The sequence below is a fragment of the Asterias rubens genome, chromosome 6 (assembly GCF_902459465.1).
Source record: "Asterias rubens chromosome 6, eAstRub1.3, whole genome shotgun sequence".
NCBI classification, from domain to species: Eukaryota; Metazoa; Echinodermata; class Asteroidea; order Forcipulatida; family Asteriidae; genus Asterias; species Asterias rubens.
This window is the reverse complement of record NC_047067.1, coordinates 5,343,152-5,367,295: the sequence shown is the minus strand read 5'-3', so window position 1 is coordinate 5,367,295 and position 24,144 is coordinate 5,343,152. Positions and strand designations below refer to the sequence as shown.

Sequence of the window (24,144 nt, the reverse complement as noted above, 5' to 3'; positions counted from 1 at the left end):
ACTGCTGGGGCCAGGCCATTGTTATACCACAACTCAGCATGACCCTATGGCTCAGCAACCCCAATCAATTGTAGGTATCTATCCTTAATACCATCCCCAAGACGGACTATCTTTGTCACCTCCCAATGCCCTCAACAAAATAATCCCCCCCCTCCCCTTCCACAAAGTGCTCCCCTGAGATTTACAGTTCATCCCACTACTCCTCTTCTGAATCTGATGACGTACATCGTGTGTAACTCAGTAACCATCCCCCCTTTCATCTTTGACACAAACGGGCAATGTCCCTGGACACAGAAAGTGTTGCCGTACATCCTCAGTCATAGTGCCTAGCTCTGTGTGTGTGTGTATACATGTGTGTGTACCCATTGAAGCATTACAGATGTACGCTGGAAAGTCTTTCTTACCGGTGGTATTACTGTAAGTCACTCAGTCACTCCGTAGCGAGGGTTAAGTAAGGAGTGCTCTGTCTCATCGATCGATTGATCTAGACCTCGGTTTTCTTCACTGCTGGATTTCACTCTGAAGACTTTCTTCTCTGTTGAAGCCAAAGGTACAACTATTGTCAGGTAAGTGTTTGGTTTTATAGAGAGCATGTAGAAAGTATTTACCCCATCTGCTAATTCATTTTTTTTTTCTTCTTTTTTTTCTAAAACTCAAATTTGTTGTGAATGGTTTTGATTGAACACTGATTGGGCAAAACTATTCAACTTATTTTTCTGATCAGTTTCAAATCCATGACCAGATCTGGAATTACACAAAGGCCACTGAGGAGGATGTTGCCTCTGTTGCTCCTGTTCCTAGCCTTGGAGCCCCATCAAAAGTTGTCCATAAGACTTTGAGATTTTCTAATGAAAGTGCCCTATGCAAAATCAAAATGGCTTCGCCCTCTAAATGAAGAAATTCCAAGGCTGCAAGGCCAAAGGAATGACAGTTTTTTGTACATATTAAACAATAGAATTGCTCCCATGAACTGAGATACTTGTAGCAGTCAAATACCAGTCTCCCCTGTTGTGCTTTTAACTGGTCACTTTGACGAAGTGGATACAACAAATTGAAAAATGACAGCAGTTGTTTTTGTTTTTGACATGTATGTTTCTTTTTAATTCCTGTGATTACATGTATGGCACAAGGTAGGTTTTCTCATAAACAGCATTATTGTCAACGTGAAAATAATTGGTGTATTTCAGATCTTAGCTCTGAAACATTTAGAGCATTTTTTTGCAAGCTCATCACAACAATGACAAGAAGGAATGTAAAAGTTACCAGAGGCAGGAATCTTTCAGCATTCAATTTACTTCATTTTGGAGGTTTCAATCAGGCAGTATTAAAATGACCTCAGTTTTGTACAATTTTGTAAGACAAATTTGTATCTCTTGAAGTTCTGAGAGTAGTGCATGTGGTAATGTTCTACTATGAACCAGCACTTGTAAGGAAGAAAAAGATGGCTCACCACATTTTTCATATTGGGGTGGTGTTTGCTTGATGACTGTTGATAACATGAGTTGTAATTTAAGAAACAGGACTTTCTTGGAAGTTATCTTGTCATTGTGATATTTAAACACTCGGTATGTTAAAACTGATCCAAATTTTAACGGTGCGCTTGTACAAGTAATCTAGGATCTCAAAGAAAACTGAAACCTAGGATTGGGCATTCTATGAATGCATTTCAACAGAAGGGACCGCGCTAAAAAGCTTTTAAAATGGAGGGGGCTATCTTACTCAATCTGAAATCTGTTGAAGTCTGCTGCACATTGTGAACTACATGTATGTTGTTTACCTTTATCTTAAGCAAACATTTCAGAAGTTTACTCTGTAGTAAGACCTTCCTGCAAAGCAGCCAATTAACTAAGATTATCCTGAGGCTTTCAACTACTTAGTATCCACAAATCTTGAAAGACTTTTTTAAGTGTGTAATGTATAAACCACTGCTCTACAACATCAAAAGTGGAGCAAAAAGTAAAACTTGAAAAGAGCAAGCATTGGTTCCTGTAAAATCTAGCCCTATACACTCTAAAGTGAATATGGAAAACAGGCTTTTAGCTTTAGTTAAATAAATGTCAGGATTTGGAGGAACGTCAAGTTGTCAAACAACTGGTTCCACCACTACTCAAAAGATATTTATACATTTGTGCATGTCATCACATACCTCGGGACATTTTACCATGATTACTGGAGCCCATTTGCGCATTCAACTGAGAAAATGACAACAAAAGACTGATTTTTTTCTGAAGAATTGGCTGTATGGTTGCTTGAGCTCTCACCAAACTGTAAAACTCTTAAGCAAGCTCCCAGGCACTGTGGTCTGATTATGATCAGTGTGGCGATTGGTTCACTCCTAAGAAAGACTTCCCCCAAACTTTCTTTAGTATATTGTGACATGGGGCTGGGGACACTAGCTGAAAATGAGCATTAAGTTCATTGTAAAGAATTCTTTTGTTGTGGGATCTCTTGACTTACTGGGGCCTTGTCAACTCATTTGGGGCATCTTTGAGAGGTTGTTTACGTGGTTTTTGCTCTTTTGAAGTCTTCCTCAGAGTCGCTTCTGCTTCTGCCTGGTACCATTGAGCAAGCTGGCGCTCACCTTTGTTTCCTTACCATACAGCCCTGACCCTCTGCTTCAGCCATTGGAGAGTTTTTTCTTTTTCTTTTTCGTGAAAGCAGATTATCTGACAGGGTGGCAATGTACTTTTTGAAAGCTCATGGTTTTCAAACCTACCTTGAGGCTAATGGAACAGTTAATTATCTGGAAGGAACTGAATTCATTGTTTGCTAAAATCGTGTAATTTGTCATGTATTCACATGGAGAACAAAGACATCCTTTCGATTTGATTTGCTTTGTCACTGACGCACTTGTAACTTCCACCATGGTTTTGTTTATTTCAATTGTAACATCCTGCTTGCTATAACCTATGGTGACTTTTAAAAGCACTGGACACCTTTGGTAGTCAAAAACCAGTGCTCTCACTTGGTGTATCCCAACATATGCTTAAAATAATAAACCTGTGAGAATTTTGACTAAATTGGTCATCAAAGGTGCAAGAGAATGAAAGTTGCAAGCTTCATAATGAAAGGACAAAAATCTTGTCCATACAAATTTGTGTTCTGCGTTACTTCAGAGGGAGCAGTTTGTCACAATGTTTTAACATATCAACAGATATCCATTGCTCATTACCAAGTTTTTAAGCTAACAGTTGTTCTGAGTAGTTACCGATAGTGTCCAGTGCCTTTAATCTTTCTTCTTTGGCGTTCGTCCTACACTTTCTCAACACAAGAGCTGGGTTGATGTGAGTTGAATGTCTTATGGAATAGCAAAAGGTTTAGTAGAAAGGGAAGGAGAAGCTCTCTGCATTATATCTGATTGTCCGATTAGCAATGCGATTAGATATATAAACTTGATACAATCAGTTTGGATTTATTATAAATCCACTTCACTGAATTGTGGGGGGGGGGGGGGCTACATGTGTACAAAGTCCAATTAAATTTTGTGATCACACTTTTTCAATTATATATATTCCTTGTGAAAAAGGCAAAACAAATTACAAAATATTGTAAAATGTCACTGTGTTTCATCCCCTTCAAGTCACAAAAAATATGTTAGCATTTTTGTGAAATTGTTTTACTTATTTCTAAAAAAACTGCAGCACCTCAGCAAGTAATATTTCAAGGGAAGCCTTCTACCGTCATTATCTTCAAACTGTGTATGTTTAATGTAAATCTGTGGACATTGTGTTTCGTGCTACAAAAAGTTCCCCAACACATAGGCCTACATGAAAGTTATGTACATTTTATTAGGACTTAATTGGCAATGGAATTGAGCAAGTTAATTCTACTTTTTGTTGTAATAGTTAGGCACCAACAAAGCAGATACTAAAAACTTTTTATTATTATTTTTTTATTATTATTAATTAAACTGTCAAGGAATGTTGGGGGTAGAGTTGGAAGAAAATGGGAGGACAGACCTTAAGATCAGTTGTTAAAATACTGTAATGTGTATCAGTCATCTGCCAGGAATATAATTTTTTACGTAAAAAGTTGATATTGAAAGAGTTTGTAAAGCTGGCAATACAATACAATCTTTTTTGAATCTTTAAATAGAAACCATCGATTGTCTTAACCTTTATCCTCCGTAGTATGAGCATTTATTAATTTCCAATCCCAGTAGCAATTACATTTACCTCCTTGACATCAATGTCTTAAGAAAACATCAGCTCAAACTCTCTCCTCGGTTAAAGAGATGCTCTGACTAATTTATGCGTATTGTTTCAAGGCTGAAATTATTATCGCAATTACGTTTTTATGAGCTTTTCCTTCCTCCCACTCTGCCGTAATGGATAGCCTCGGCGATCCCAACCATTTAGACAAGCTCTTTTATATCAAACTGTCCTAAAATGCCCGCAGGTTCGTTAATTGTTCAGAAGAAAAAGTTCATTCACTCGTTTTCTTGTCATCACTTCCCGTTTCATGAAGTAAAGACAGTCATGAAAAGGTTGAGTTGCGTTTTGTAATTTTATTTTTTAAATGGATGTAAAACTCAAGGGGAGCTATTGATATGAAATATTAAAATAATATGCATTTAACTATTGCTGCAAACAAACTGTATTTCAAACTATATACAAATGAACATAAATTGTTTATTTTAAAATTGTAAATTAACATGTTACTAAATTTGTTGGAGTACAATGTCGTCACACTTTATTCAGTTAAAGACACTGGACACTATTGGTTATTGTCAAAGACCAGTCTTATCACTTGGTGTATCTCAACAAATGCATAAAATAACAAAACCTGTGAAAATTTGAACTCAATTGGTCGTCGAAAAAACCCTGGTCACACGAAGTTGTGCGCTTTCAGATGCTTGATTTCGAGACCTCAAAATCTAAATCTGAGGTCTCAAAATAAAATTCCTGGAAAAATTCTTCTTTCTCAAAAACTACGTTATTTCATACTATCAACAGCTCCCCATTACTTGTTATCAAGTAAGGTCTTATGCTAATAATTATTTTGAGCAATTACCAATAATGTCCACTGCCTTTAAATGATCGATTCTAAAGATTTGAAGCAAACCGTTGCAAAGGTCACTTCTCAATAACCTTCTGTCCATCTCTAATGAATAGTCTAATGAAGTTATTACAAGTGTCAAAAATTCTGTCATCCTCAATCTAACTTTGTTTTAATCAAGTCAACTTAGCCATTTCATTTTTCTCTTTAATTTTGTATCTTTCATTATTTACACAGAATATTTATTTATAAAGTTTAGAAATAAATCGTTATGAAAAAAAAAAACCTTTGGTTTCTGATAAATAGTCTAATGAAATACAAATGGTCATTTCATCCTATTAAATTAAATCTTAGTCTTTTTAGCAAGTCAAATCAGCCATTTTTGGCAACTGCACATCTTGGACAGAATGAAGGAGATAAATAACCATCACTGTCACTTTTTATCTGCCAAGCCCTGAGTGCTTTTGGACCCCTTCATCAAATACTTCTCTAAGATCAAGAGAGTGTACTTACAAGAGTGTCTTGATGTATGTTGGAAACAGACTCACACAGGAAAAGAATCATTCAGTTTTTGACACAGATAATTTACAACATCTCAGAATATGGCACACGATTTAAAGGATGAGAAATGTCATGCACTAACAAATGTTTTCAATAAGTTTTTGTGTTTATAACTTGCTTTGTGAATGCTCCAAAACATTCAGGTATTTTTTTTAAATATTCTTTGAAAGTAAGATAAGTGGAGATTTGTATATCATTGTACATGATTTGATTAGTGACAAAGGTGGAACATGATTTAAAAACCCTCCTCGCATACAAAAAAATATAATTGAAACTAATTTGTGGGATGATTAGTTGAATGCAATCAATTGATTGTCATGAACAACCAAATTTAAGATATAAACAGGCACAGATAGTCAAACAGTTGAATTCCTGCCCCACAAACCCCACAACAAAATACATCTTTGCTCTCTTTCGTGAGGACTAAAACAAAGTCTACTTAGGTTTATGTGCTGTTTCAATTTGGATTCTTGAGGCAGATTTAGAGCTCGATTGAACCCCTGAAAAACTCCATTATTTACTTTCCCTGAGGTTTAAGTAGAAATTGTTGGGTCAATTATTCCTGAACAGTGTGGCCTTGTGCACACTACCCATTCCCTTCAGAGGAAGCAAAAAAAAAAAAACCTTCTCTATGTTACCGTTATGCCCCCTTCCCCCCACGAAATCCGAACCGGAAGAGACGAAAAAAGACCACCCGATCGATAGAAACCGGCGAAAATGCCTTCTATTTTGCGAGTCAGACAACCAGGGGTGAGAGTCTGTAAGCGAAATGTAACCACAAATGCATTAGCTGTCTTTGGGTAGTGATTTTAGCTCTTGAGAAGCTCACTTGCCGGGTTGTCTTTACAGGGAGTCACAGACATTCAAGGAGTCCTTGGCGATCGAGGGTCCTTATGCCAAGTCTGTTGGGTGATGTGCACTAAGGGTGGCTCAGAGTCCATAGCACCTTTGCTAAAAAGACCTGGCCCAGAGAGTCTCTGTATCTTTGACTTGGGGGATGGGATAATCAGTGGATTCTTTTATATTGTTAGGACAATCGGGAAAAAATCTTTTGTAGTTTATGTGAGCATCTTTTGAAGAGAAGTACTGTAAAGTTCCACTCTTCAGATCCGGCCATAGATGGTGGATTTTTGTTTTTAAGTCCCCCCCCCCCCCGACCACCCCATGACAGAAACTTATGTGAGGTGTTTCAGGGCAAAACCTTAAATTTGCCAGGTTAATGTCTTTAACATGTTTGTCATCAAGCTATAACCTTTTTGACATCAAATTAAGAAAATAAAAATAGTCAACTTTGCAATGCATTAGTTTTCGAACATGATCAAGCGCAGCACTATGATCACATGCTCTAAATAACATGGTCTTGTCACAAATTTTAATATTTTCCTCAATTTTGTTTTCCTTAAACAAATTGCCGGCTTAATGTTAAAATTGGTACCTTAACAATGAATTTGAAATGAATATTCCAACCTGTCTTCCAATTCCATCAGTATCGATACCTCAGTACTAAATCATTCTCTTAATGGTTTCGACTGGACATTATGAAAGCATTTAATTGTAATATCTTATCTTCACCCGCCGGCCTGAATTGCTTTCAACCCAATGGAGTAGAACCAAAAGTCAAACTCAGCTCCTGAGTCGTAATTTTATTTAAATTTCCACAGGGAGTTGCAGGAGACCATGATTGAGTGTATGCGCAACCCTGTATCAGAATTCCAATTGCCTTGTGGTGGTACATTGATTTGCGACTGGAATCCAGCTTTTAATTCTTAGAAATGATACCCTCCTTGTTTCTCACCATCAAATGGATGCAAGGAGTTATAACTCCCAACAAATGGTTTAACCACTGATAAGTCTACCCTTTTAGATGTCGGTATTTCAGTAAATTTTTTGTGGGTAGAAGTTGTCATAATTCTGGATAGGGATAAACACAGAGTGGTTACTCTTTCTCATTTTCTTCCTTTATGCTCCGACTGCTGCAGTTTGTATCATCCCGGATTCAACATGCCCGCTAGTATGGATTTATTCCAGGACCGTGTCACAATCATAACTCTCCAATAATTGTTTTTGCTTCAGGGGGGATTCCGCTGAAAATTCAGCAACTTAAGAGATGGCGGTCGGTCGGGAGGGAAGAGAAAACGGCACAGGGAATGAGAGAGCGGGGCGAAAGGAACACAGTGTAACCGTTCACCCTTTCTTGTATTGATCAACAGGGTAGATGATTATATAGAGTCAGTGTAGGGACTATAATGGGGCCACGGTTTGTTATATTGATCGACAAGATGTTCCTTATTAATTGAGTGTACATGTATACCCCTAAGGTGCTACGCTCGACGGCAGAGCTTCTTGGCGGAGCTCCTTGGCGTCTGGAATGAAGAGTATCCTCACGAATCAAAGCTAAATGTTTGCCCTCTGCTCTCTGAGTTAGAAAGACTTGAGAAAAATCAAATCGTTTTTTATCTTGTCTTTATTTTTGTTGCTTGCCGAGTCAATGATGTGAAGTATTTTTCTTGGAGGTGACTTCTTGCTTTCAGAGGCAATCGCTATTTTTCTTCTGCTCTGATTAGAATACTAATTTATTGTACCTCTGTTAGTTATAGAGAAAAGCAAGGATCATTTGTAACTGTCTGAACTTCAGTTAACTGGATATCTTTAAATAAAAATTCTGTTTGGTGATTTGGGGGGTTGCTTGGTAGTCTATATATTTTATATGTGCCATTTATCAAATCTGAGAAAAAATTCCCGTGCCTAGATTTCTTGATCTCAGTCCTATGCTGAAAATCATGTTGTGCCTGTTCATGCCTTCATGCTATGTTGTTTGTATGAAATCACTGGTAACAAATAAATGGTTCATTGGGAATTGAGATTTTTTGCTGTAGGCCATAATTGCATGATAGTGTTCAGAAAACTCTTTGAGAATGAGCGGTTTTATTTATTGTTGTTTCTCATAATAAACAAAAAAAGAAGTGTTTTACAGTCCACAAGAGAAACTTACAAGCTCATTATTCACTGCTCCTTATCTGTAATATGGATAGTATTTTTGTCAGGAAATTTAATTGGTACACAGGCAGGTTGCAACCAGTTCTTAGATAATCTTACCTTGCTGATGGAAAACAAAATTCATTGTAAAGATATCTCCAAGACAGAGTCCTTGAATCGTTGAGTGTACCTAGGAGAGTACACAGAGAAAAACATGTAGAACGTGCATTTTAGAAGAAGCCGGATGGGTAACCATGGTGTGGGAAGGATATTAATCTTTTAACAAACCCTTGTGAGTTGTACCTCTTGTCCCAAGTAAATCTCTATCTTATTGTGCGATGCACGGGCAATCTAGGCCAATCTATGGTCGTCTCAAGATTTGTTTTCATCCCCTATATACTTTTTTTTCTTCTCGCGTGTGAAAATGCTTTTCAACCGAAGAAAGAACATAAAATGCTGTGTGTCCCAAATCCAAACCCCCTTGTGAGGACTAAGACTGTATTATGCGGAAGCTTTTCTTATGACGGTTGAACTGTATCAATTTAATTGATCGCTTTAGACATACGCAGGTCTAAAGGCCTGAAGGTTCTTTGCAAGCAGACAACACTGGGCTGATTTGGTGGAGTTTTTTTTTTCATGAAATATTTTCCCTAGTAAAAACGTAGTGTGCATGCTTAAAACCTAAAGTCACTTTTTTCTTCTCTCGTTTTTACTTCATAGTAGGGCAAGGTTTGTTGATGATTTTGATGTTATGCTAAGGATTGGTTTGTGCGTGTGCGCAAAGGATCACTTCAGGTTGGAAAATAGATGCGGAATAAGCCTTGAATGCTTTATTGTTTACACTGTTCTATGGGAAAACTTATCCCATTCATCTTTTACTAAAGGCTTCTGTGATGTGTATTGGTTGATGCCATTTTATACTTCTGGCATTTCAGTTACTTCTAGCTGCTAACGATATGTTCTTAAAGCAAGGAAATATATGGCTTGTTAACTGATCAACTCTTTTGTTAAAAATGAAATGGTAAAAAGTAACCATAATAAAAAAAAGTACAGATTCATTCAGACTGGGTTTTTTCCCCCTTTTTTTTTCCATTTCACAAGTCTTGTTAATTCATGGCTTCAGGGCATCTACAAAACCCCTAGTTTGTTCAGAAACTCTATACTTGTTTCATCACTCCAGTTTCTTTGCCCTCGCGTTAAGCTTTTCCACTCGATTTGGCATGCTTTGGAGACTAGCAAAACTTGTCAACTTGTATAAACTCAGGTATAAGTGTGTTTCCCACCGCGTCGTCGGGAGTCAGAGCCAACAACGAAAAAGGAAGAAAAGAATTTTAACATTTGGCCTATGGAGAGGGATTTGTTGAAGGTATGCAGTTTAGAATCTTGAATTGGTACCAGTAGAGATTAATCTGTTTGTGTTATAAATACTGACTACTTGAAAAAAAAAAGTCTGAACACCTCTTGCAGCAATGGAGTCTACGGGAGTCTAAATTTAGTGCAGAAAAAAATATAGTATCTGGGGAGTGTACAAAAACAATAAGTTTCATTCAGAAAACTTCTAAACTTGATGACAAATCAATTCACAGGCTTTGCTGAATTCAAGTTGACAAATAATAGTGCAGAAAAAAATCATATAGGAGGGCCTATCTTCACAAAAACAGTAAGTTTCATGCAGAAAACATCTTAATTTGATGACAAATCAATTAAAAGGTTTTGTTAAATACAATTTGACAACAAATGCCAAGACAAATATATTAATTTTTCCCCAAGTGTTTATCTTTTCTTTGAAATGTAAACAAAATGAGTGTAGTTTAATAATTCGGCAATAATGGAAGACGTCCAAACAATTTAACATTCCACAACAAATCTGTAATATTTGTTTACATTACAATAAGGTCCTTGAGATTGTGAGTCTTTTGCAATCCATTAAGTGTCAATGACATAATTTATGATCATCCCTCTCAGTCCTAATGGCGAAATAAAAACGGCAAGAGGCATTTTTAGATCGTGACATTTTAAAACATGTATTAGTTGCGATCACCTAACCATGTGTGTTGCACTGTAGTATTCCACTGCATTCACGGTCATACAGATGCAATATCACAAGCAATTAAAGTCATTTACGCACACGATAAAAGTCAGTCTGTATCCACTTTCCATGAGCACTCCTTAAGACTTCACATCTCACACTTGCTTGCTTCCACCATTCATACACGGCCACTAACCACTCGTTCTTCAGTGCCTTTTTCTTTCCCTTGTGAGCTAAGCGTCTCCTGAACAATAAGAAAATCAAAGTGTCTTAAGTGGACTAAGAACAGTAATTTGATAAAGATTACTTAAGGGTCAGTGGTGTGCATTTTTGAATGACACTGTGCGTTTTCTGTTGTGAGATTTGTTCGCGGCGCATTTACAATCAGTAGACCCCTTGCGTGTGACCTCACACTATCAAACAGCCCCCTCACTGAGGCAAGAGGAGGCAGCTCATTGGTCAATAGCTGTTCCTGGTACGAAGAAAACTTTTACGTGACCTCAGCGTAACAGCAGCATTTCGCATTATGCAAGGGATCTATACACACTTTTAATACGACGTTGGATTCAAATCCCACTTCTGACACCATGTTCTTAAAACAGCACTGAAAGTGGGTTATTTATAACCAAACCAATTTGACCCCATCATACAGCAAGGCAACATTGGCCTACTAATGCCACTCCATTATAACAGTACTAATTCACAACACAAACTAATTAGTTTAAAACGTACTCAATCATTAATTGTGATCGGTAAGAAAGGTACTACGTGTTCCCCGTTTTACAAAACCTGAACACTTATACAAGTGCGATCACTAGAGTGTAGAAGAAGATTGCTAAAGACCAGGTTGAGGATATTCTCAAGAGAATGTTGGCATTTTGATTTGGGACACAAGACATTAAGATTCAAAGGCTAAGCCCAGGAGAGCTGAAGATGTCACACTATGTCTCCCATGGTCATTAGGTAAATGTACATAGGGTACCGCAATGGAATCAAAAGACTGTATTGAAAAAAAGTGTCACGTACACGGACACTGAATTTTACATCAAACAAGGCTCGGGTGCTTGACACCATATTTGTGGTGGGAATTTTAATATTTCAAATTTTGAGGTCTCTGATAGATGTGGAATAAATACAGTTCAAAAGACTTTACGAAAAAAAGGTGCTTTCAGACAGCAACTCATTTTTAAATTTGGATATTACATTTAATAAGATTGAACAGAAATAACTTTGAGTTTCAAATACTTTGAAGTTCAAATAGCACTTGCTGTCACTCAACTAAAGACTCACATGGTGTATTCACAGTTCACCCAACCCCATAAGTTCAACCATAGGTGGTTTGACAATGCTAAATCACAAATTAAGTAGCATACATGTACTCTAATATTTCACTGGATTCAGGGAAAACCATGCTTTTAGTTATTTTCATTATTTCATCTTTTATGTCAGGGATATTGTGTAAATTATTGTGCAGCACTTGCCCATGATACAGATTGGTCTTTACAATTCCTTGTCAGTTCCTGAGGGCTGGAAAGTATTTTTATGGGTAGATGCAATGCACCTAGACCTTATCTCCTCACTCCACGATGATAAAATCTCATGGCCTTGGAGTTCAGGAAGATGTCACCGAAGAAAGTCTTTCCATGTACCTCCCTAAGGCATTTTTACATTAAAAATGGCATCCATGTATTTTTAATTTGTTTTGGTTGCAGCAGCGGGATCATCACTAAAGAAAAAAAACCGATCACACCCGAAGATTCATTATGTACGCTTTTCCCAAAAGGACCAGGAATGTTTTGAATTCCTTACAAAGAGGAAGTATTAGAGAAATTTGTTTTGGTTGAGCAGAAAATCTAAGAAAATTGCTGGTCATGAGAGAAGTGATGTGTTTTTGTCAGCAATAGTTCAGCTGATGAGCAGCTCTACAAATTTCTGACGAGGGTGAGGGGATGATGAAGGGAGGATTGGGTAAAAATGAGATGGTTAGAACGAGTTCTCTATAATATGGGCCCATTTCATAGAGCTCTTGAACATTGCTTACAAAACCAATGTGCTAAGCAACACAGTAGAAAGTGACCACAGAAAAACAACATAAATTCTCACCCTAAAGGTGCACTGTACGTCAGCAAGATTTGAGGTAATGTTTATGCAAATTATGTTCAAATAAAAAGTGCCTCAAAATTTGTTTGGAAATGGTCTAAATGTTAAAATGAAACTTTAAGTGAAGCTTCATTTGATGAGTTTTCCTTTTTATTTTAGTTTTTGTATGTGTGCTAAGGGCGTTTACTTCATCTAAATCTAGACGAATAGCTGTGATCCAAAATATAACAATGCACTCTGTGAAGTATTATAGAATATTGTGAAAATTTCCAAATGGTTCATGCAAGTTTCATTTGAATGGTTTGCAAATTGAACATAGATAGACTTTTTGGAATTGGGTTAAAAGGGGGCTCAAAGGCACCTCTGTGAAATATTGTTAAAAATTTAGATTTATTTTTCTTAAATGGTTTTCACCGGATTCATTTGAATGGTTGCCAAAATAAACATAGATGAACTATTTGTTAGTGGGTTTTCTGCATGCCGGAACATCAACCTGTTGTGATAGTTAAGCAGTGTCTGGCATAAGGATTATCTGTATGGTCTATATACCCTTTGCTTGCCAACACATCCCACCAAGCTATGTCCCACATTCTTAAGTTTGTGATGAGTGACCAAAGATCCTTCTCCTGCACAGCATGCAACAGTTAATCTCAAACCTTAACGCCATGGTAACCAGAAGTAATCAGCCCCCAGTTTTCGTCATGATCGTTGGCTCGCCCCAAATTACTTTGCCTTTGCTCACATAATTTTTTTTTCTTGTAAAAATCACTCTGCGATAAACCTGAATTAATGTTCGTTCGCTCAGAACTATAAGGTCCTTAGTGAAGTTTGTATAGAATTTGTAAAATTGCGCTTGTATATTGGAGCTCCTGGAAAATGGGCTTAATTGATCAAGAGTGGTCTTCAAAGTATTAGTTTCGAAAAAAGAAACATTCTTTTTTTAAGTAAAATGTTTTAAAAAAATTGATTATTTGTTGTAAAATTATACACATTTTTCATTTAATTACCTTTTCTTTATTACATATAGGCCCTGAATTTGCCATTAATGACCTTATAGTTCTGAGCAGACGAGTTTGCACTTCATCACTCCACTAATTATAGAGGTTCCAACAGTCAAATTTCACTCATGTTATTTTTAACAGCCTCTACCAACATGTACAAAAATCAAATTCAGACCAATTTACTTTGACGACAAGTGAAATCATCTTGATCTTTCGTTGTCTGTTGGAACCCCGCATAGTAGGAGGTTTCTATACCCCGAGGGACACCAGTCGTTAGTCTAACAAAGAAGCAGGGGGGTCATAGAGAAGTACCCCCAGGTATTGACCTTGCCGCAGACACTAGATTCAGGATATTAGAAAATATCGCTTCTCCGTGGGAATGGTTGACGAGAGAGTTAGCAATGTACGGGGACCATCTCAGAATGCTCTTAGGTAAACTAGAATCAGTCCAGTCCAATATTTTAGGATTTCATTTGAGGATGCTAGGTTTGTAGATTTTGTCATAGTTGCTTCATCTCGAATGTTGTTGGGTAAACAAGAAATCGCTCCAGTCTGATATTTGTGTTAAGAAGTATGTCTGATTGTTAGACCATTCTGTTAATTTAGAAGAGTTTTTTTATATACTTTTTTCGAGGATGCTATGTTTGTACATTTTTACAATTTAAAGCACAAATAACCATCTCTTTTCAGAGCCACCACCTTTTACCTTATAGATTTTTTACAGTAAATTTGGTATGAATACCTAATTTGATTGAATTACTTGAATTTCATCTAACATTTTCGGATGAAACCTTATGGAGTTAAAGACAACTTTTGATGTATCAATGCGTAAATCTGCGTGTTAATTCATTCACCCTTTAAACGTGTAAAGATAGGAGCAAAGATACCCTCATGCTGGCTTTGATTAACAGGACAGCTGAAGCTAAACATAGAGCAGCCCCATGACATACGTAAGACAGTCAGTATGATAGGAGTAGTGTGCGTAAGCATCCGCTCAAAACACACCAGGTGCTTCGTTTAACACTGTACATGTAGTATGCGTATACATGATGTTCGTTGTCAGGCGGGGGCGGGGCCCTGGGATGGATGGAGGAGTAGGGGAATCTTTGATTTTATGTTTTATTCCCTAGGTGTAACAATCATATTGCAGGACTTGGATTTAACACTGGAGCGCAGTAAATTCATGACCGGACAAGTTTGGTGATCTGGACATTTTTCAGACTTTGAGGCTGACGAATATCTTTTAATTTTGTGTTGACCGAGGAAGGATACCTTTTACGAAATGTGATAAACCTTCTCTTATTAGTGATTTTCCAACTAAAAACAGTTTATGTGGTTAAACTGTGTAGAAAGTGGTTCTCTTTTTGATTGTGGTCTTGTTAAAAGAATTTCTGCTCCAGCCCCTCGCTAGAAGCACTACGATCTTGTAGATTTTCCACCCAAAATCGAGCCCTGAATTTGTGATACCAGGCCAGACATGAAATTAATAAGGCTGTTGGCTCTGTTGCTCTGGTCCAGATGGTCTCCATGCACCTTGATGTGCCTTGATATACCCATAGGATTCCTGTTTTCTGATGGAATCGACTTACCTCGGGGGGAAACCTGCCTTGCCCGTTACAGGCGCGTTATAAATATGTTTATTATTTGTCCCGCTCAGGAGGGTTTTTAGGCTTACATTCAACTTCTTCACCCTGTACTTATGAATCGGATGCAGGCCAATCTTTCCGATCTGGAAAGTTCTTACAGTTGCCGCTATCATTTAAGCTTTGCCCTTGGTATCCTCATATCCATTGAAACTGTTCCTTCAAAAAGAAAAAAAAGTGCACTGTTCCAAGGCTTGCAGGTTTGTAAAGTAGTTTCTAATAAAACAGTTACAGTAGATTAAGCTGTTGGTATCACGACAGAGTAAAGCAAAGCAAAAGTGAAACAGACAAACAAGTTATTGAAAAATGAAAACATTTAAGGAACAAAACGGCTGTGACAAGTTTCACCTCCTGGGTTCACTGCAGATTTGTAACATAAAGGGTTCATCAATTGCGGATAGAGGAAAATGAAAATTTTGTTTTCATTGTGCTTGTGTTTTCACAAATGAATAACTTGAAAGTCATCTTGTTTTGCTCCTATTTAAATCTGTACAGCCAACATGAGGAATGAAGTCTATCTCCATTCCAAAACAAAAAGAAAAACATGGTTGGAGTAAGTTAAAGAACATTACCAAACACCTTCCCTTTAAAGGCAAAGTACTTATGGTTTTTGGACCAGTTATTGTTTTAATCCTCTATAAATGAAGATGCATACAACAAAAAATTATTTATATTTTTTAAATTCTGTGTTTTTTATGATACACACTGGAAGGCAATTTTAATGTTTTTGACATGATGTGAATAATAAATTGAATTGAATTGAATTGAAAATTAACCTGTGCAATTTCATTCCAAAAGGTGGCCGTGTTTTTGAGATAATTGCTGAAAATCTTGAGCGGTTGTGTCCATTCAGGAAGAATAATCTATAAATGGAATACACAATCTGAGAAAGGTTTCATGCAGAAACATTTCTCACATTGAAATGTTTTTAAAACCACATTCGTTTGAAGGGAATCATTTCTCAAAATGTGTTACATTATCAACAACTGCAGTGCTTCTTATCCAAGTAAGTTTTTATGCCCAGTAATATTTGGAGTTGTATAAATTACCAAGGTAAACCCTTCCTTTAAGAACAACCTGGAATTTAGTTTCGCTTTTCTGATAAGATAGAGAGGAGACAAATTGAAAGTACATTTTGTCCTAAGACGTAGGTTGCAATATGACTCCTTTCCGATATTGCATACCTGCTGTGCGATAACGCCGCTACTATTTCCCCTATTAAGCTCCCCCTGTTTACATTTAGTCACTATCTTAATAGCATCATAGTGGATTTAGCGGCGTGTGAGAGACACACACACATGTCTGTGCCACCCACTCATTTTAAAAAAGTTCAAGTGGAATGACAAGAGGATTGTACCTCAATTAAAAACAAATTATTCTGCCTGTACAATCCAAAACTGTCACAACTCCTTTTACTAGATAAACTGCTCTGCCCACAAGTTGGCATAAATTGTGTTTATTCGTTTGAGCAACAAATTTATGCTTGTAATTATCAGTGTTGTTTGGTCATGAGTTGAACAAGACAAATTGACTAGAGTAGGATTTGAACCAACGACCTCCGGGAGTCCAGATTAATGTGCAGGTGCCCTACCAACTGAGCTACAAATGTATCTTGCCCTGTGTTGGCGTATCTTTGTTCTGGGGTGCCGGTCAGAAGCCATACAACCGTTTACTGTCGAGTAGCCAGGGATCACATCCAAATTTTTGATACAACCTTCTAGAGGCACCAAAGGGGATTACCTTAAAGGAACAAGTTGCCTTGGATCAGTCGAGTTAGTCTATAAAAAGTGTTAGTAACCGTTTGTTATAAAACGCATGTGGGTAGAAAGATGTTGTAAAAGTAGAATACAATGATCCACACAAACATGCCTCGAAATTGCACGGTTTTCCTTTTACGTAGGCGACTAACACAGTTGGCTATTTATGGGAGTCAAATTTCCATAAATGGCTGACCGTGTTTGTTCGCACAGTAAAAGGAACACCAGGCAATTTCGAGGCAAACTTGTGTGGATCATTGTATTCTACTTTTAAAACATCTTTCCAACCATATGCATTTAAAAAAAAAACGGTTACAGACGCTCTTTATAGACCAACTCGTCCGATCCAAGGCAACGTGTTCCTTTAAGGGGTGCAATTTTTTATTTCAGACCACAAGGGAAACTGACTGGATAAATTTGAAATGTTTTCTATTGATCATTCGGTGATGTTGTAGTACCAGTCTAGTGAGGTGTGCATCATCGATGCCATACATACTTTTAAGGGCATTGTACCTTTTCTGCTGAGTATTCTAGTATTGGTAATGTGCCCTTGCAACAGCAAGAAATAATACTGCTTCTCAATTTGTATATATATTGACTTAAATGTGAGAGGAAAAAACCGAGATGGCTTTTTCATAGTGTAGTTCCTATTTATTTTTACAGAGACAATGTCACCACACAAGAGAAAAGGAAAGAAAATACTGAGACACTAAAAAGCGAAAAGAAAATACTTTGTTTCCCTCTCATTGAGAGGTAACAAATATCTCTCACTGAGAGGAAAAAACATGATGGCTTTTGCATAGTGAAGTTCCTATACGTTTTTACAAAGATAATATCACCACAAGTCCATCTGGGAATCAGTCTCGCAATCTTGTAAATTGTAAAAGGGTTACCACTTAATGTGCGTAGTTTCTTTGCTGTTATAGCTTTAAACACGTTAATGAACTTCTTGTCACCCATTTTTTATTTATTTATTTATTCCGGGCAATCAACAACCGCAGAGACATACAGTGATTTGTCAACACAGCTGTTGGGTTTGGCATTGCAAACTTGAGTGACGAAAAATAAAAAAACCAACTTAAGTATGACGCTGGAATGCATCCCACATGATGTGTACCTCCGCCCGATGAAAATTAACCCTTAACGAGTTAATTACAGTAAGGATTGTGATGACTTGAGATCAAGTCTGCGAGAATCATCCCCAGGAAAAGATCAAGGTTGAGAAGCAGCCCGTGAAATCTTTCCAAGTCAACAAACAGTCGCTGCTGGACCGGGATTGCAAGTAAATTTGATTGAGATCTTGTATGATGTGTAAACGTGTAAAAACAATGTTCCACACTGTGGTGACGATGACATCAGGAAAGGAAGAGCAGTCGTGACATCATGGCCCCTGCTATGAGGTAACCGTCAGCCACCACAATAATAAACGGACCACTCGGGAACATTTTCTTGGACTTGATACCTTTAGTTCCCATCTGCTACTTGTTTACGTGGAACAATTTATAATTTCAGGCTATCTTGGTAGCCCTCCAGTAAGTTTGCCTTGGCTCATGTTCGGTTGTTTTCAATAGAAAGGGTTTAGGTCCCCTCTGAAGACTGGAATGAATGTGAGGTTTTGGGTCAACCTAGACCATAACTGGATAACATTTGATAAATTTGATAAATTGGTAACTGGGTTGGTCTTTAAAGAGAGTGTATAGTGCTGGTGTTAAATGAACGAGGACTTTCTCAAGCTTTTCATACATCTTTGTATTGTTCCCTGTATCAAAGTGCATTTAATAATACTGATGATGCTGAGGGCTGACTATTTCCCCGTTCAGCCTCATTTTGATTTTGTTATTGTTATTGTTTTAACAATAAAGAATAACGCCATCACATGACAAAGTCTGTTGATACCATCTTGACCCAATTTCAAAAATGGCAAACACAACAAATCTCAAAATATGCTTTTACCAAACACAGGTTTCCAGCCAAAATGATGTTTTACTGTTTTTCTATTATTATTGTGGGTTTTTTGCTCAGCAATCTTTCCTACTCAAAAGCTTTATGAAATTGGACGCTTCCAAGGTTTTAATTTAATCTGATGCCTAGAATGTTATGAAATATATAAATATTTATTTTAATACAAAGTTGCCCAACACAAGTTCAAAGGGCTACAATGACATGAAGGACAATTTAAAGAGTGAGAAGATATCTTTTAACATTCCTCTTGAACTGCGACAAATTGCAAGATGATGAGTGACCTATGGTTTGTCTATAAATAGTCTTAATTTGCTGTTAGTCGTTTCAGACTGTCAAAGTACATTCAACCAAAAGCATCATGTGCAAGATATCTAATAATTCACACACTATTAACGACAACAAAAGATGGCTAGGTTTATTTTCTGTCAATCTGTGCCTTAGATTTCTAGTGGGATGTAACTTCTGGCCTTTACGAAAGGTAACTCTGCCTGTCTGTGGTCAATGAACTGCTTGAGTGATTCCATTCACTGGGGATGTATTTCTTTAAGGAACACGTTGCCTTTGATTAGTCGAGTTGGTCTTTGAAAAGCGTTTGAAATCATTTGTAACTAAATGCATTAGATAGATAATTTGAAAGTAGGATAGAATGATCCACACAAACATCCCTTGAAATTACACAGTTTTCCTCTTTACATCCCAAACAAACACTGTTGACCATTTTGTGGGGTAAAATTTTTACTTTAAGAAGGTAATATTCAAGATCGCAATAGGTTCAGTTATGTATATTTTTAATGTTAGCATTTGAGAAAGAATCTACTAAGGTCGAGACATCAAGACATTTACTCTTTTCTACATTATGAAAAAAATTAACAATATGTGATGCATTGGTGCATTGATATTATCAGTTATAAATAAAAGTATGTTAACAATAATACAAATATTTTCTCAATCAGTTTTGTTTACAATGATAGTAATAATATACTTTGTAATATAAAAAAAGTAAAGACCAATTTGTATCTTACTCAACTTCTCTGATATATAGGTAAAGGGTACAATTTTTTTTTTTTAGGGGGAGGGGGGTAATCACATGCTGCAGTTTTCTTCTGACATATCTAGTAAGAGTTCTACATAAAATGAAAGGAGGAATCTACAGCTGCCAAAACCTTTTCTCATTTAAAAAAGTAAAATAAAGAGAATGGATTTCTGCAGGTTCTTGTGGGAGATCCAATCAAAGGCTAAATGGAGTGGCCTGGTGACCTGGCCAGCTGAGAAATCCACCCACTTTAAAACACTCAACATACTGCATCAAACCTCTGTTGTCCAAGATTTGCAAAGCTTTTGTGCCTAGTACTTGTGAAAACAAAAATAAGCATGCATGTATCAAAGTGCCATATCTGGCTGAATTTACCCATTAGTTGGTTTTACCAGATCATTCATCAGTTTCTTAAATGGTAGGTACTTTGTGTCAACTCACACTTTCAGCAACTGCTGTCGTAGTGGATAAATTATCCTACAAAAGTTTTTACAAGTTTTTTTTAAATGGGATTTCACCCAACTCACAAGGCTGGATGGCCCCCGTAAGGTGAGGGCTAAACTTAACTGATTTGGGCTGTTGACCCAGATCAACTGTCACCAGGGACAGATTACCACTTACTCCTAGGGGCTGAAACAGGCTTGGGCTACCCCATTCCACTAGAGTAGAATGCACTACCTTCCCAACTTTTTACGAAGCAATTATGGTTAAGTTAATCCCTTGCTCTAGGGCACAAGTTTCATGACCAGGATTCGAACCCACACTCTGCTGCGGAGATGAACTACTCCTAAAATATCCTTGAATGTCTGTGTTTTTGTTTTATTCCAGAGGTTGAATTTGTATGCAGAAAGTGAGGAGCGGACTAACAGATTCAGTAAAGGCTCTCTGGATTGGTAAGCAACTTTATATTCTCTGAGAAAACATTTCAGATGATTTTTTTTTCTTTTTCTGAATAAGGCTCAATCAAAGTAAAATAGTTATACAAATGAAGAGTTGAATCTTTTACTATAGTGGCCAGATCTCTCTGGTGGTATCGAACAGGGGGCATTGACACTTCTGGCCAGAAATTCAGAATTGCCGACCATGGTCAATCACTGGCTTGAGTCTGGAAAGAAAGTCATTAACAACAGGAACCAAGTTCCTGGCTCTACTTGATACTGAAACTTACCGCAAAAGATCGTACAACCTTTGAAAAGCGTGAGCGAACATACATGGTAAAGGACAATTCCTTGATCGACAATATAAATTTGTTAGCGGCGATGTAATAAGCTTGTCGACATTTGTAACATTTGCTAAAGAAAAACAATGGGGTTTGAAAGGATGTAACATTATGGGTAGACCCAAGAACAAACTCTGCCAGAGGAGACTGAGTTTCAGATCATTTGCTGTGACTGATTTTGACTGATACCGATCAGGTACATGAATGTACACTGGTGCAGTAATTTATTGAACGGAAATCTTAAAGACTGAGGGACCTCACCTACTAGGTCATCACTATAAAGGCTTAGGATTACCAGCTTCTTTTTCCTTGGGTCTTTACACTCAAAAATGTCTGAATAATGTGGCCAGATTTGTTACAGAAACTGATGGAAAATGCCAACAACAAGTTGTTTAAAAGCACTTCCAAGCTATAAATATTACAATAAGGGATTTACTGATTAGCTTCTCAGAAGCTTGCTTTTGTCGGTGGATCAAACCTTGAGATTTATTTGACCAGAGTGGAGTAAGCCCCCTCCTAACTTCCTTGCAGGGATTTTACGTATCATTTGCTGCCAGATTTGCTATGGGATTCAGCGCCAAATCCCTTTAAATTGTTTGTCAATACTCACTGAGGGTCTTTGAAATGCATTGAAAGGATACTACCCGTCCCAGATTAACGAGAGTCCATAATGCTAGGATTTGAGCTTTCTTCCTGCTAGAACACAGTGGGGGTCACTGGCTTTTTCTCTCTTTCCCTACTTTCATCATTATCTTAGGTGGAAGTTGCTGGTCAACACTTGATTAGGCTGTCACTTTGAAGAGTTTGGATTTAAGGTGTTTGGAGGGTTGCTGTATTCAGGCAAAGGAGTGGGCTCAAGATGCTTAGTTAAGAAGGCCTTGTTGCCAAGTTAGCCCCCTGTGGCGTTATTGTTGGTCCTGATTTAGCCCTCTTGTGTCCGGGGTGATGTTCTCTTGATGACCACGTAGATCTTAAATCTCAGAGATTCTGATTTTTATGTCTGCTGAGATGCTGAGGAGGTGAGTCCAATGGGTTAAGGCAAGAGATGGAGATATATTGGTTCAGAGAATGAAGAAATGAGTTGAGGAATTGATAGACTCTTTTGCTTATTATCTGGATGTCTAATTCTGAAGGGACAAGGCTACCTTCGCAGGTTAAGGTCGTGTCCATTTTAAGTGCATTTCCAGCGTGTTGGGTGGGGGATGGGAGGGGGGCTATCAATGCAAAATACTAAATGAGCAAAAACAGTCATGAAAAGTAAGGAAAGATGAAGGATGTTGCAACATTTACATTCACATAATGTTGAGTAAAATCCTAAAATTTGACCTATTATCTTAGATTTCAAAATGTTACCCAGAAGAGTTACATTTTATGAGCTTTAAAATACAGTAATTTCAGTGTTTGAACAATTACTTGCATGCAGACAATGTAGGCTTATTTGTTTAAAACTCCATGTCAGATTATCTTATTGAAAATAGTACAAAATGGGATAACAAGAGCGCTGAAAAAGGGCTTGTTTGAAGAAAATATGCAAATAAGAAGTTTTATTGGCTAGAAATGCCCTCCTTGAACAAAATTGTCCTCCTTGAAAAAAAATTGTCAACCCCTTGTGCCCCTCTAAAATTGTCAGCGCTTGGCAGAGGAAAATGAGGGAGTTTTGGGAGGTTGCATTGTTCAAGCCCATAATCTTGTACTTCCCATGCAAAGGGTCACTTTCATTCACGGAGAAATCTCTAAGTCTATGTTAATACTTTAAAGGGGCACCCAGGTCAAACAAGGTCAACAGATGCAACTGACCTCCTTAAAATTCCATGCTGCAGTTTATCTTAAGCGATTCTTAAACGTTGGAGATTTTCAAAATGAGGTTGCGCATTCCTTAGGCTCAACGCTTTCATTATTGTGAAAGAAAAGAAAGCAGTCCATCTAACTGATGCATACTCTTAGGATGCATTTATTCATCATACAGTACATGTTTATAATTGAGTTTCCCCAATGTTGTTGTCACTCGCAGTTTAATCTATGGCAATATTTAGAGAGTGACACGTGAGTGAGAATTTCTAGTCATTTGCCCCGCCGGACCTCTATCAGAATTTGTGTCTATTAGACCGACTATCACAGGAGATCGGTCCATTTCTCCTGGGCTATTAAAGCGTGTTGCGACGCATCCTGAGATGGCATATCAATTATTGATATTGCTGCTTATTTATTCACGAGGCAAGATAGGTGAATCTAAAGTGTGTTTGGTGGGGGAGGGGGACAGGTAATGAGCCGAAAATATTATTAAGACTACAAAATGTTGTGTCTTCTCCATAGGTCATTTTGATTGGATATTTTGTCCCCCTTTGGTGGATTTGAGGCGATTTACTTTTGCAGCTTCTCAGAGAATTCCCCAGAATTTTTCGTTCTTTTTTTTCTGTAAATTCAACTTTTCGTTAAGCCTTTTTTTGTAAATAATAAGACAATTAATGCTATTAATAATAATAAATTATAACTTGCAAGCTTAGATTGCATTTCAATTAATGATACTGCTGATATTTCTTCACAAGTCAAGACATGGAAATATAGTGTGTGTGTGATGGGGGGGGGGGACAATTAACTAGCTAAAATAATATTAAGCTCTGAGCTTTTCTGTCATCTGCAGAGGGACTTTTATCCGGCTGTGGTAATTTTAACCATTCTGCAAAAAAAACTTTGAAGACAGAACATTTTACAAGATCCTTCACACTGAAATTACAAACTGTTCACTTTACATTATCAATCATTACAAACCACTTTGCTGTCCCAAACAATGTTGTACAATATCAAAGTGAATGCTTTTAATTTGAATTTGTTGTAGCTTTTACCAATTATAGTAGTTTTCTTGTG

General features: G+C 37.3%; 1 long non-coding RNA gene across 1 annotated transcript in view; it reads left to right on the top strand.

Annotated features, from left to right (window-relative positions):
• Positions 1-210: 210 nt before the first annotated feature.
• The window catches only part of LOC117291911, a 48,122-nt gene continuing 24,188 nt past the window's right edge, over positions 211-24,144 (top strand). Inside the window, exons 1-2 of the long non-coding RNA XR_004519220.1 lie at positions 211-566; positions 20,889-20,953. This is a non-coding gene — a long non-coding RNA (uncharacterized LOC117291911). The remainder of the gene's footprint in view (positions 567-20,888; positions 20,954-24,144) is intronic.